The 12,054-nt window shown below is 40.0% G+C and overlaps 1 long non-coding RNA gene across 1 annotated transcript; it reads left to right on the forward strand.

Annotated features, from left to right (window-relative positions):
- Positions 1-2,725: 2,725 nt before the first annotated feature.
- Positions 2,726-4,992, forward strand: LOC147753991 (uncharacterized). The gene is made up of 2 exons (XR_015310915.1): positions 2,726-2,862; positions 3,294-4,992. It is a non-coding gene; the product is annotated as an uncharacterized LOC147753991 (long non-coding RNA).
- Positions 4,993-12,054: the final 7,062 nt, after the last annotated feature.

Raw genomic sequence — 12,054 nt, forward strand, 5'->3', positions numbered from 1 at the left:
GCAGAACTTCAATGTTCGTATTCTATACTAACGTAGCTAGCTTTTCAAGCTTGCGACATACATCTTACTACTACTACTACTACTTATAATGTCATATATAAAACGAAATATGTGCAGTGGCTGCTGTTGTTTCGCTCCCAAGCGCTCCCGCGAAGATTTGACGAAGATTACGGTACCGGTCGCATGGTTAAACAACAGTTACCAGGAAAGCAATATGTCAATAGGACGTGACCTTGGTAACCTAAAAGATAGAGCCTTTTTCATATGATGACGCCAAATTGCTCTACTTACGATGTCCTCAAGCCCGCAGAAATTATGAAAGCAGCATTTAGACATTAGACACACCTAATATGTCCACGACATCTTCATTGTAAAGTACCAATTTCAATAGATTCAGTTTCGATGTGGCTAGCATTACCTTCAAAAACAGTAGAGTAAACCAACTCATTAATTATTAAATAGAATTAAAACCTCAAGCAAGAACTATTTATCAAGGCTTAATCGATATTTGACATCGTTTCAGACCTACGTAGGTAGAAAAAGGATGGAAAGGAGAAAGGATAGATGATAGGAAAATCAAATTCTTCTATGAGTGACCAACAAAACCGACTTTCATTCTACTAATTTTTTTCTTCGTATGCTTTTTAGCCCGCTCTTGAACCTCTGTTAGCCTAACATCCTAAGGCACAAACTAAGCGGCACCTGTCTCATAGCTTCTGTCCTATGCTTAGAGTAATATAACAATTTGAAGCTAGGTCAAACCTGCGTCATTCTGACTGCAACTGTTTGTGCGGAGATCTGATGAGATCAGCTGATGGCATATAGCAGCCCTTAACGGCTATCCATAGATAAAGCTGGCCTGTGAATTGTTCTGCAGCGATTTCAATGCATACATCTTTTGTACCGGCACGTTGTTCAATCAATTCAATTACGTACTATCATACCAATAATATATTCTTTTATGCAACACGTACAATAATCTACTTTAGAGCCCTTTCACTTTGAAAAAAGTCTGGTTTCAAACGATGCTGGCAGAGCCCTTGAATGAATTTGTTGCTTATCAGGATCAACTATTACGGAGAGGAACGTTATTTCATCCGGACACCGAACTGTTCGGAAGCGATCAGTTTTATGCTTGTTAGCTCAGCTAACAAAAGCAGTCACGTGAAGTTAAAGTAACTGCTCAAAGTTACCAACTACAGCTGCTATTAAGACTTGCGAAATCACCATATACCATCTGCATCAATTGGCGTCAAGCTGATTTGTATTCGTTGATATCTAAAAGTTAACGTGTTAGTTCCATCTACTGTTGGTGATCAAGATCAACAGGAGTCGGGTTGGGAAACTCAGTCCAATTCAACTCGCCAATTGATTTGGGCTATTTTACGGCCAACAGCTAGTTGTCCTGCAGCGCGCGTTCAGCTATAGAACAGGGCAGTCACCGATCGCACCACAGTACGTGACAGGGATGAACGGTTCGGATAATATAGGCGTTAGAGCCACTGTTTTCTACCACAGACCTTCAAGCGTGTGAACATCATTATTTCTTTGGGCTGATGACAACCTGGGGCAGATTTCGGGTTCTAAATTGTATGTGGCCTTTGTGATGGATGTCATCAGGGATTTTTTTCAGTTCAGGGTCTTTGCTTGTTGAACTTTCAGTGGCCAGCTCCAGCCGAAAGCTGTCTTTTTGATGATTCAAAGCTGCCTAGCATGCGGAAAAGTAAGAGCTTCGTTCTGGAACTAATTAAAGTCAATGTTCGAAAATATTCTTTAGTAGTCATTGGTAGGGATGCGTGAGCTGCGAAGCAACAAACAAGAATAGAATATTGAATGCGTTTGGTCCAACTACTACGTCTGATATGTGCAGGAAATTTACAATAAATTGTAACGTTTTGGAAGCCAGCAGGTCTAAAAGCTTTCGTCTGCTAAAGAAACGTACCTTACACGCAATCTTTGAGATACTCAGTGTTAACAATTTAAACAATCTACTGTGGACAGCAATACTAAAAAAAAAGAATTTTTAATCTTTTTTTTTTTTGCGCTAATACAGTATCAGAGGAGCAGTTACAACAGAGAGCCGTTCCGGGAGAGGTCAGAAATGACACGGAGGCACTCTCCGCGGCGACGTCACTGGATACCTCAAAAGGTTATTCGTTGACACAGTTCTCTCGTTATTAGACGTGCAAACACCATCAATCATCGTACCCTTTAGCCACTCGCTGTAGAACAAAGGTTGAGCTTCTGGTAGCATTAGATCGAGTAAACTATTAAGTATGTATAAAGACTATTAAGTATGGGGTACTTACGCATCCCCATACGTAACGATTTTGTGCACATGTTCACCGGCAGCCCGCCACTGACTCGCGCGTTTGAGCAGACTGTGAAATTTCTTTGGAACGTCCTTGAATATGTCCACTTTATTTTACAATTGTTCAACTTACTTTAGTTTTTTGAAGAAGTATCGTTAGTATCCTTAGCCTGCAACTCAATGCGGAGGTCTGCTCCTCTGAAGTCAATTCATTTTAATTATCTCAAGTGCACTAGAGTTTGACATCTTTTCGTTAAATATTTAAGAATAGTTTTCGTTTCCTTATTAAATAATTTCTAAATTGTCTACAAAAGATACGTCTTCACCAAGATAGATCTTCATTTAGCTGATAAAATTTCCTAATTGCCAAAAACCAAGGCTGGACAACATAATCATATTGCCTTCCAGTGTTTCACGTCAGGTGATTACCGAAAGATAATGCGACGCGGCACGATAGCACTGAACGGTACTCAACATCATTTGTTACCCTTTGGATTATGTTCTACCAGGAGGTCGTAGTCGAGGTGTCCCGTTCAAATGAACAAGCGCAAGTAAGGCTATGATCGACGTTGAACTTCACTATTTTATTGGCGCCTTAGCGTCATAACTCTCCAAAAAAGTCATTGTTTTTAAAAAAGTAGTACACCATTTTTTGGGTCGCTATAATCATAATAATAGTACAGTCGGCAACCGCCAAAGTTCAAATTATCATCTGCCCTCTGCACATTTCTGCCCTTGTGTACCATACTATTAGCGTCAGGACATCACAATGAAAACGACGTTGGCGTGACCCTTAAGTTTAGATAATTTTCCGAGTGTATTAACTGAAGCATTTTACTAGAAAAAAATATAAATTTCAACGATAATCCATGTAGCATTTGAAGATTCACTTATTAGTTCTCTAAAATTAATGTACAGCCACCCATCGAATTTGTAGTAGACTCTAACATTGCTTCTACGCGCCCGTTACTATCGTATTTAGGCCTTAAGTACTTGCCCATGTGGTTGGATGCGGCAGGCGTTAGAGCATGCACTCAGCGCAAACGCTGGCGTATCGACGTATTTCGGACTTTCTCCACCATCCGGTCCTCACCCTGCGTACCCATTCCCGGTAGAGCCCTCTCCCGACTCATGTAGTACTGCCGCGCGAGCGCCAGTCGCTTAGGATTATTCAGACAAGTAACAGTAGCTTTGGCAGCCTGTTCTAAGTTTTATCAGCGTGCATGGTTCCGATGCTCTTTCGGCCAACGTCCTACCACTAATATACTAACTGTGGCCTATAATTACCAGCGTTGAAGATGTTCATCATTGGATATTAAATTGGTACAGTTATCTGGGAGCTGGTCGTACGCTGGATAACTGAGTGGAATTAGGACATACTGTTGGAGTGAGGGATAACCAGTTTCCCACAGATATGTAAATGGAAAAACTGTGGAGCGTTAAAAAGCGGATTATTAATAAGCGGAACGTTTAACTTTTTGCCATACTAAATGTCGCTCTCAGGTGGAAACTGCGGTGATGCGGATAGAGCTATGTAACTTGCGGTTGCCTTCGCTCTAACTACGTCACAGTCCTATTCAGGTCTATTTGACTACTGTTAGGACAAAGGGCAGATAACAGATCAACTGGAATATGTGCTTAAGCAACAACAGTGATAAACAAACCCATGACAACTGAAAGCTCATTGGCTTTCAGCTAGCGAACACTCACCATTCACTTGCATGTAAGCCGAGCAATAAATAAGCCTGCAGTATCATCAACTACTGATGACAGTTATTAACCTCGAATCGGGTTATTGCACCATCACCCAGTGACTGTTTGCCACTGCCGGAAGCTGTGACTGCTTGGCAGATAATGCGTGTGTTTACCTCTGAGCGCGTGCATGTGTATGTTTCAGTGCGTGCGGTTGCGTGTTCTTCACTACCTTCTGATGATCGAATCTGCAACATATGTAGCACGTGACTTGAAAAGTGTCGGCCATTAGCATCATTGCTAACAACAGCCATAAGACTCGTCATCTGTAACAACAACAACACCGGCCCGGCCCGGCGATGAGCAAAAAAGCGACAGGGAAAAATGTAGCTGAAGGAAAAAGACTGCATCGCTCGCAACATCATCACTGTGATAATTCAGTTTTCCGATGACCGGGTTGTAGTAGTGTCGGACAGTAGCCCAAATACGGGCCCAAGTACGGGGACCGTAGCAACAGAGGCACCAGCAGGAATAGGAGACCGCACAACAGGCTGCATGCGGACTAGCAAGTCGGGTAAGGCAAATCTACACACAATTGTAGTGTGATAAAAAGACAACTTCAATTCGGCTGAAATCGTCGATTGAGCCCCAATCTACTGATTATAATGATGCTAAAAAAACAATATGTCATGATACTACTATCGAAAACGTCTCGAAGGTTCATGTCAACGATTATGGAGCAGTTTAGGTGGCGAGTGACTTCTAGCCAAAGGACGTTCAACATGACAGCAGAACAAAATCGTCCACCCAAACTTCCGCAATAATAGGGCATGTGCCTGATAGATTATATAAAGACAGTGGTGGACCTTAAACTTGAAACAGTTAGCCAATAAAGCTTGTACATTCGCTGTGGTTTATAGACGGTACATGTTATGAAGTGTCGCTTAATGATCTGCGTCTTTAGTAATAAAAATTGCACTTTTGCCGTATATTCGTTTGTGCATTTATAACTATATAATTAACAGCTGGTCATTTTCCGGTAACTAAGAGTTGAAGTAATCGAGCGAACCTCTCGACTAGCTCGGCTCAATCCTGTTCCGATTGAGTTCTAACTCTGGTTCAACAAGCATCGTAGGAGAAAGCGTCGACGTTTCTCAAACGTTTACTTTTGGCGGAAGTGACAAAGGACAGTTTCGTAAGAAGAACATAACACTGGCAATTCTCTTTTTCTATAGAATTTAATTACTCGGAATGAATTTGACATTGAAAGCTGATTACAAAATGTTTAAAAGTTAAGCAGAACAAACCATCTTAGCAAACTACCGATGCAGGTGTGGTAATTTTCTCCTGAGTTTAAAATGTCATGATAAAATTCACCGTTTGCACGGCTACAAATGCCCCGCATACTTTTTCCTCTAGAAATCAAACGAATTAAACCTGCACAAGTTGCACAATGTTTTATTGTCTGAAGGTAATGGAGTGATTATAAGTGGCTAGGCCATTCAGGTCAATAGCAGCAGATGAGTAACAACGACAGCCGGTAAGTGGCCTTATCGAATTGCTAATAGACTTCGTTTATGTACTCCTGTAGGTTATACGAAATAGGCCAGCGTAGGCCTTGACAATAATCATCATCATCATCAGTCGAAATAAAAGTATGTCTAATATTGCGTTAGACGTACGATTAAGAATCCTTTAGTTCCTGAATGCTTTCACTGTCTGTTTTACATCTGTTTACCGTCTGGAGGCGTCTTTCTCGAACATCCTTCATCGTACAAGCAGAACTTTAATACGATTCTTAGTTACTTAATATCGGTATATCCAAAACTGCTGACAAGCCACAGAGTCATTTAGTATATTTGAAATAACATAGCAGATTTGTGTCTGGACTATTAGAGAGCTCAAATAATAAATGCTTAGGACGCCGAAAGGTAAAAAAATATACGAAACAATATAAAACAGTTAAATATCTGCGAATGATTTGCGTATTTATGGATAATCGCTTACTGTACAAAAGCTTACATTTAAATGAGACGTATATTCACCAATAATTTTCCGAAACCAATATCTATACTATTTTTAGTGAAATTTTTATTATTTTTTTCAACCTCAACCTCGTGAACTGGCGTGCGCACACTTCCTTCGGACATTTTAAAACCTGTGATCGCTCTTAATCATACAGTAAACCAAATACTGTTCTTCTTTAGGCAATTGTGCCTCTGGCGCAAAGATGTCCCGCGACAATGGTATCTCACGTAAACACACGTATCTGTTCAAAGACAAAGAAAGTGTCACTAAGTTTGTTTTCGCCATTATCAGAGGACGCTTTACGTAGACTTCAATTTGTTTCCTCGATGTTGTAGAATATAAGAAAATAAAGATAGAAATTACTAACTCGTCTCAAATAATCCATTAGGGAGTTTGAATATTATAACTTCAGGAGATGTCAGTAGTTACTATCTTTACGTATGATTCAGCTTCGGCTTGAAACATTTGATCCGCTAAGATAACACTACATTTTTTACTCGTCTGTTCAGAGCTAGCTTTGTCGCAGGCAAACCATAAATGATCGATCGTACTAATTCAATCGCTAGCCATTTCCTAAACCTTGTTTAGAGATGTGTTTTCGAGTTAGAATTCCCCAAGATTCACTGTGAGTCTCCTCACCCCCCATTAGCTGGCGAATCTAGATCCGACGACAATTGATGCAGCCATAGATACCCTTCAAACTCGACAGATGCCTATGGCTGCATGTAATTGTCTTCGATCGCCTTTACCTCACTGCTCGTGTGGCTGTGCGAAGGCTGGACGGTTATCGTTATCGGGTGTTTGCACTCGTGCGATGATACGGCGCAGTGCTTCTTGCAGCTCTAGCAAAACTTGCGGAGATCCGAATGCCCAAGCGGCAAAGAAGCACTACAGGTGGACAGAGGGAAAGCATTTCGATTCGGGATAAATGGATTTACGATGATGTAGTGAACGCTTTCATCAGGTAAACTATTTTCAGCAGCTCGGAACAGATTGAGGCATTCTTGTTTTTCTAAATTTGTAGTGTGGCCCCCATGATGGTACAGTGGCCGCATGGTTGCCCATTAAATCCAGGGACACGTGGCAGACTAGGTTCGAAAGCGACGTAGGCACACCTCGTTTCGCTATGGGAGTTAGCCATCTGCAGCAGTGTTTAAAGCCAGTACTAGGCCTGAAATGTGAAGGGTTTGTTTCTTAATCTGGAGCGTGAACTAGCCTAAAAGTGCGGTACGGGTCGATCGAAGCATTACGACACCTCGAGATACGTGAAACATTAAACGTGTTACGCATCTCGTATAGGCTTCAAACCGTATAAGCTTCTGTCGAAGCTGTTACAATACAGTTACATCTTTATTAGGCTGGATTGGCGAAGCATGATAATTTATCCACACAAATTATGTAGCATTTTATGTGCCGCTGGCGGGACTTAGAGCAGCAACGTGTCTCGGTATCTGTCAGCCAGGCATTTGGCCACCCAAGCCACGTTTGGAATCACGCGAGTGTATGTTTTTCCCTAAAAGGGTTATAGCTTTTTGCAGTAAAATACCTTCAAACCTATGAAAAGAGAAACGTCAATCTCAAGTTATCAAAATAATGTCTCGTGGTTTTCCACATGTAACACTCAATTGATTTATAAATTAGACGCCACTATCCGACTCATGATCAGACAGCGTTCCTCTGGACGAAACCCTAATCTCTAATGGGCTGGCAGACAGTTATCATCTGTATCACAGGGTACGAAAAATCCAACCATACATTCATACGTTTATAGAATTTTATAGTAATAATTACCAAAATAAATTTTAATTAAAAATCACAACACAAAGTATTACGAATACCGTAGTCTCTAAGTAATGACTGTCATCTAATAATGCGAATATTGGAACAAGGGACGGCCAGAGTTGTCATTACAAAAATTATATAATAAAATTTCTAAAAAAAAAAATAGCGTTTGCCAAAATGGCATTGTCAGCGCCATAGGTTGGCCTTCACAAATACCACAAATTTACGAATACAATTATTTAGAATTGCCATCTAGAAATCAAGCGTATCGAATGCAGCTAATAAAAAAAAAAAAAAAAAAAAAATAGGAAATTGAGCTAAATTCGTGAAAGACAACGAAAGAAAAAACAACGAACGTTTTTACGTTCAGCCATTCGGGTACCAGTAGTAGTTGATAGAAACAGTCCAGATCTGACACAATACGAGTCAGAACGGTTCTGCGGGTTACCCGCATACGAATAGATAAAGAAAAGAGCCATACAATTCTCTTAAGTATGGAATTAGTATTAAGCATGTGCATTTAACTTTAAATTAAATTAAAAAGTGACAAATACGTTTAGCCAAAAGAACACTTAACTTTTTCTGACTCTGTGATTTATCTATTTAATAATAAAATAGGCCAACATAGGCGCAACTAATATAACTATTTTCTTCTTAATATGATTTTTTATTTAGTTTTGAATATGTGACATACGGTTCTCGGAATCATTCGCTGTGGCATCTTGTCTGTATTGCATACTAGCACATCATAGACAATGGGAGGTGCCTTGTTTTGACTGGTCACACGTGTAAGGACACAGTTATAAGTGTAAAATGGCAATAATCAACACTCATTCATCTTGACCGTGCCTATAGGTTTGTACAATGTAATTTAGCATGGATATTTAAAAAAAAAAAAAAAAAAAATAGAGGATGTTAAACTGTAAAGGAAACAATCATAAGGCTGGGTTTGCAGCAGGGGCATTATCTGGTCTCGTACTTAGCTGATGCTTAAGAGCTTGAATGCTGTGCCAGTGTCTGTCATGCTCCATAGACTAGTCAATCGTCAGGTTTACGTTGTTTTTGCCATGCGGTTGATTGACTGGCAAAAACAATTTATCAATAGCTTGATGTGACGAGCTGCAGCTGATGCCTGCCAGTGGGTGGCAAGAGTAATGTTGGCTTATGTTAGTAAACAATACGACAAAATATGTGTGATAGTTACACATTTCTGCCGCAGGAAATCGTTTGTTCGACTACCAACCATTCTTCCATTTTTTCATGCCCACTGCATAAATCACAATCATCATGATATATTGTTCCTTCTTCATGAACCAGCAATTTCCAAATGATGGTTTTACGTCGCTATTTTCTAGTTGGGCCATAATCCTTCTTGTTACCCGGAGAAAGTTGTTGTTCAGCTTGTAAAAGACGCTTTTTGTACAACACTTTTGCCTATATTGTTTCCCTTTGCACTTTTTAGCTATTATTGGACTTGGTGAAATTATACACTATACATATCGTACCATTTGTCTACCATTTTGGAGCCCTCACGCAGTAAAGGTACTAGTAAAGGGTAGCCAATTATAGCATCGATTCAAAGGCCAAATCTAGGACATACAATCTGCATTCATCAGTCAGTTTTTGTTCAGTGAACGAAATAAAATTGTTTAAAGTTCTACCGATGAATACAGTAATATCCATGAAAATCTAGTATTGCCGCTTCAAATGTATTGACGTTTAGGCCTATTCTCATGTTTGTTTTTCGATTATCGACGATGTTTGATTGTGGACAGTGGCGACACAATGACCTAGACGGCGGCGGGTCAGCCTACGCGTGCCGATTACCAATAAAGGTAAAAAACTTCTTTGGTTATAAATGTCGCGTTTGGGGACCACCGGCTGACATGTTTTGACAGCATCTGTTCGAGTGCACAGATTTTCCTACGTAGGTAAGACGTCCGACCTCGACAAAAACGTGGAAGCCTAAACATCGTGAAGTTGAACGTAAGAGCCAGGACAAGCCATCTAAATATGCTATTAAATCTTCTACCACCAGACTACTACTACTACTACCAGCGCCTCTCGTCGTATCAATGGAAAAGTCCACTGTTAATGTAATACTATATATCAAAATATCCCAAAATAATCCGATAACGGATATGATACCTCCGTTCAGTTGATAAGGGGGCTCGCTTATCGCGTAGATCATCGCACCACGTCTGGCTGTCATATTAACTTCGTCATTCGAGTATAAACGTCATATGAAGATTCGTGTCACTCATACGCACTACATCTTCGGCAGATAAATAACAAAAGTTTAAAAAAATGCCACCTTCAGGATGAGACGCTTGGATTATGCGGACCCGCAAAAACACGATGGGTCGAGTTAGCTTTCACATGAAAAGTCGTCTCCTCTGCCATCTCAATCAGCTTTAAATACTGTTTTGTTATCAGCTTGCAGGTTTATCAAGATCTTGAGATACTGTGCACCACTGACGCACCTGTTCCATAGTTATTCACGATTTCCCATTCTCATTCTTAGCTAACGTCGTCTTCATAAGAAGTGTTTGTTTATAACTCGAGGTCAGTCGTCGACTAACGATGAAGTAAAGTTGATGAATAAAGTAATAATAACAAACTTCGTCTCGAGGTATTGTAACTTCGTGGGCATCATTACTTTGACCGCAGAAGCGAAGACATGCACGTATAGAGCAAGGAAAACTCTACGCTTTCATCCGGTGCTAACTGAAAGTCAGCTGAGTAAAAATAAAGGGTAACATGGTGGTCAAGAATACAAAGAAATATTATATTCACGATGTCTGCCTTTTTCCAGCACCGGCAATCTAAAAACAGTTAGAAAAGCATACATAATATCATCTATAAATATTAATCAAATCCCCCTTTTAAGCTAGCAAAACGATCTGTGAAGCTCTCGTTTAGCGTATCGATTAGCACTCGATTTTCATATGTACGAGCGGATACCTTGCGTAAATCTGAAGAAAAAAAGTAAGTGCTTTTTCACTCTCGATGTTGGTATAACTGACTTTGGAAACAATTGTCGTGAATTAACAGCAAAAATTAGAACCTGGCGAACAGCACCGTGGAGTACATATTTAAACATACTTTCATGTATCCTCACAAATGTTTTAGCAAAAAGTAAATAATACACATGTCACTGATAGTATCGTGTTCGTCATGAACTTTCAGGCAGTGATAGTTCTTAATTTTCTCGAAAGCCACTGCCTGCTCTCGTCTATCGGGTTTCCTTGAGAAGTGGCTTTCCAGGGTTGCTGAGTAACATGATGTAACAGATGAGAAAACATCTTTACAGAACTGATTAGGGGTTAGTACACTTTTAAGATATAAGACAGGTATAAGGCCAGTAGATTGGTGCGGAAACTCATCCCACTGAAAACCCAGCTGAACCGAATAGGCCTAAATTTTATCTTACAGGTTGTATACGAAGCTAATACCGGCACACAAGAAATGGTGGGACTAATTAATGTTGCTATGACAGAAATTGGAAAAATGCCTGATATTCTCAAGATAGCACATCACATTACCTCTCATCGATATCAGGTCTTCATTAGGATAAACGGTCGCATTTGTGACCATTTATTTCTGATGATTTATTGATCTAAATAGCTTGTGTTTATATAGCCATTCTTGGACTGCCAGTCATAATCACCAGTATCGTTCATAGTTTCATCATAATGCTATGGAAGTGACCATAATGAATGCAATCCCTGTATTCCTTAACATCTTACATCACCTATTTTCACCCAGCTAGCTTTGACTCAAAACAACATAACAATAACAAAAAAGTGCCGTTTTCTCTATTTCACACGTATACACGTATAAGATTTCCTAGGGTTTCTCAATGAAGACAATAGCTGATACGTAATCACATACGTACAGAATAAGGCGAATGTTTGTTAACAGGCGGGAAGCCACAGTTGTTACAAGGTAGTACGGGATGCGCAAATTATTACAGTGAGGAGCCAATTTGACTGTGTGACACATTTGTGACAAGAACATAGCAACGCTTACGAGTACGAAGCAGTGCCTGAAGGGTAGAAGGCTAATATATCAGGAGTTAACCTGCATTTTCAGGACTGAGACCATATCCTGTTGACCAATATTTTATAACTTCCACAAAACGAGGATCTTGATTCACTCCCAGAACTAAAAAGACAAAGCTATAAAGCTATTTATCTACTCTTTCATCAGCTGGATAAGCAGAGAGGTCGACTTCAAGA

The sequence above is a fragment of the Varroa jacobsoni genome, unplaced genomic scaffold (genome assembly GCF_002532875.2).
Source record: "Varroa jacobsoni isolate VJ856 unplaced genomic scaffold, vjacob_1.0 scaffold_39, whole genome shotgun sequence".
Taxonomy (NCBI): Eukaryota; Metazoa; Arthropoda; class Arachnida; order Mesostigmata; family Varroidae; genus Varroa; species Varroa jacobsoni.